Source organism: Aulostomus chinensis, chromosome 16, assembly GCF_037954235.1.
Source record: "Aulostomus chinensis isolate RoL2024-O1b breed Wild chromosome 16, RoL_Achi_v1.0, whole genome shotgun sequence".
In the NCBI taxonomy this organism is placed as follows: domain Eukaryota; kingdom Metazoa; phylum Chordata; class Actinopteri; order Syngnathiformes; family Aulostomidae; genus Aulostomus; species Aulostomus chinensis.
This window is the reverse complement of record NC_141335.1, coordinates 6,291,533-6,295,042: the sequence shown is the minus strand read 5'-3', so window position 1 is coordinate 6,295,042 and position 3,510 is coordinate 6,291,533.

The window sequence follows — 3,510 nt, the reverse complement described above, 5'->3', positions numbered from 1 at the left end:
CCCCGTGCCTGTGTGGGTTCTCTCTGGTACTCCAGCTTCCTCCCACAGTCCAAAGACATGCAATTTGGGGACGAGGCTGATTGGATTCTCTAAATTGACCGTAGGTATGAATGTGAGTGTGAATGGTTTTCTGTCTCTATGTGTTGGCCCTGCGATGGACTGGTGACCTGTCCAGGATGAACCCCGCCTTTCGCCCGTGGATGCTGGGATAGGCTCCAGCCCCCCTGCGACCCTTATTTGTAAGGAATAAGCGGAAGACGACGATGGACGATGATGGAATTGTCATTGATGGATAAAATAGATGGATGGATGGGGCAGAAAACTTGTTCACATTCCAGCACTGGTGGCGGTAATGCTTACAAACCACTCACCAATACATATAAGATGACTCCTGTATTCACTTGTGAGAATTTAGATAAATTTTGGACACTTGAACACAGAGAAGTTTAGGAACCAGCTAAAACTGCAGGTGGTGCAAAAGAAGAAGAAGGGAAAAAAAACAACAACCCCTCAGTACTTTTGAGTACATTTAAGAGCCTCTACTACTTTACCTCTACCTCAAATACTACCACCTCTCGGCCGTCTGTCGCTTAAAAACTTTCATGGAATCCCGTGGAATTGTGTGGCGTTTTCAAGCTGTCGTCCTACTTTGACGCCTGTGTTGTTGCGTGAGTACTCGACGTTCTCTGAATGCCCACTGACAGATGCTGACAACTCAAAAAACTTACAAATATCAAATAATCTGCCTTATTGATTACAAAAATAGGAAGTGACGACGTACGATGATTCCAGCTCTGCTTTGCTTTTAGTCGGGGCCCTGATAATAAGAACAGTTTTCTACGGAGCGGATATTTTCCGTCATTTCACATCAAACCAGATTAATCTACTTCTAAAAAGGCACAGACAACACTCTGCACCTGTTCCCCGGAGGTTTGAAAGATGTCCTCGTTGTAATGCACAGCTTGTGTTCTATCACTGTATACACCACTACGCTATGCTGTGTTTCCTCCCGAAAATCAGAAACTAAGAGAGGAACAGAGTCTCTTGTGGGGAACAGATTTGCATATCTGCCGTGCCTCCCGACAGGCAGAGAAGTGCTATCCTGACAGGCCTAATGAACTAACCGTTTAAGTGGTCAAATTATACACTCATCCCTTTTATCCTCTGATATCCTGTCTTTGTACAGGTGATGGAATGGAAACTTTCCCCATTCACACCCCTTTTAGAAAAAAAAAACAACCTCGCCTAATCCCTACTGCCCCCCCACTTCCCTCCCTCCTCTCGCTCCCTCTCTCCCTCCATCTCCCCTCTATTCCATGACATTAGTAGAAAGTGCAAGCATTCATAAAATTGCAGAGAGAGCAGCAGAAGGGAAAAGGCAGTGCTCTGAGGCCCTTTGTGGAGAGAAATCATGTCGAAAAATAGAGCAGGGCAAGAGAGGGAGAGAGGAAGGAGAGAAGGAAAGAGAGAGAGAGGCTGTCACAGACCTCAATGGCAGCATTATGTAAATGGCTGACATCCCCTGATGTAAAGCTGAATAGAGACACATTAATGTCTTGTGTATATTTAAAAAGCCTGGGCCTAACTCCTCAGGATTGCGAGCGGCAGATCCCGTAATCATGTTGACGAAGTAATGGCAGAGAATTAGTTGTCCATTAAAAGTGTATTATGCACCACGCTGGCACATGAAATTACTCTCAAATAGTGAAATGGCTGAGGGGGAGTGACGAGGACGAGCAAGATAGAGATGGAGGGGAGTAGGAGGGAGGGCGTTGATGGATAGTTTATGTGCGTGCGCCCCGGTGTGCATGTGTGTATGAATTCCCCTGCTCTGACTCTTGGGGAGGCAGGTGATTGACATCTTTAGACTTTGAGAAATCAAAGCACAGTGAGTGTGTGTGGATGGGCGCACAGCAGGACCTGAAAGATTCTAATGAGGTTATAGAGGGCTGGGTGTCATACGCACACACACACACGCACACACACACACACACACACACATTCATTAATATATGCTACACTCTCTGTTCCACACACAAGTATAGATATGTGACAAGTTAAAAGTGTGAGTATGGAATGGGATAATAAGATCGAAGAGGGGGTGAAAGTGTCTGTAGTAAATAGATGGAAGTTCATTCTTTCCCCTCTGGGCTTTTGTTGTTCTCTTGCACTGCAGGAACCGCTGACAATGTCGATTCTGGCGTGACAAGGAAATGTGTTTTTGATTCCAAACGAACAGGTAGTGTCATTTTATCTGCTATCAATCATCTCTGAGTGGCAGGATTTACAGTTTCCTGTCATATTTGTCAGATTGCCAGCCCCGTGTGTGGTACTTGTAGACCGCAGGGTGTGTGAGTGTGTGTGTGTGTGTCCGTGTTCAACTCTTAAATTCTTGTTAGTGAAAACTGCAAATCACATTCCTCTATATTTGTTGTACTTGTCAAATAACATGAATATCACTTTTTTTGTTGGCTCCTTTCCTGCCGCCATCTTCAAAGAGCACATGTCACAGGCGCCAGGGTTTGAGCTTTTAGATGCCAGCCAAATACAGTGAAGTTAAAATAAACATCTAAGTGATGGTTTGCCGCCCCGCCCCGCCCCGCCTCCCTCCCTCTCTCTCCTTCTTTCTTTCTTTCTTTCCTCCATTCTTCGCTTGTGTCTGAAGCGATAGAAATGTAATTCAGATGTCAAAACGCCCCGTCTCGTTCTCTCGCTCTCGCCCTCTCCCCCATCTCTCTGTCTTTCTCTGTCCTTTTCTAGTCTGTCGTTCCTATTGTTCTCCTGGCTGCTTCTTTATCGAGCGAGACATCGCCGAGAGGGGGAAGAAAAGAAAAAGATGACATGCTTTCTCAGCCTGTTGCAGTGCGTCCCCGGCTAGAGTGGCTTGTCATTTGAGCGATAGAGGAGTGACAGCTTCTACTGTAGAGGGAACACCCCTGCGCCATAATGGGCCTGACTGAGCTGCCACAGACCTGTCTGTCAAACCTGTCAATCAACCCTCACTGACACAAACCTGTCTTTCCATGTGCACCGTACAGCTGCATGGCCTTTTGTCTCCCATGCTCCCATCTATAAGAAACTATAAGTAATTCTGTTAGTACCTTTTCTTTCCGTTTGTGAATCTGTCTTAATATTTACTTGACTCTAATGCAGTTCGGCTGCACGTATCAGCGGTAGATCCATGTCCGCCTCACGTCTTTCTTTGGAGCTTCTCTCACTGATCTGTTATTTACCAAGTATCTCTCTTTCTCGTCACACATTCTCCTCACTTACGGTTTGCATCCAACCAGCAGCCTAATCTGATATCTAATTACCCTTTTGATGGCCAGTTGATTGCTGTGACATTTCAGTGTATATGTTTTGCATTTTCCGGTGCACCCGACAGTATGTCACATACACCACATACCCCACCCACCTGTGCTCAAAAATCCTACACTTTTTCCCGTCTGGCTAAATTAATCTTACAGAATTGCCTGAATGGATTTAAAATGCAAATGTGATGATATATAG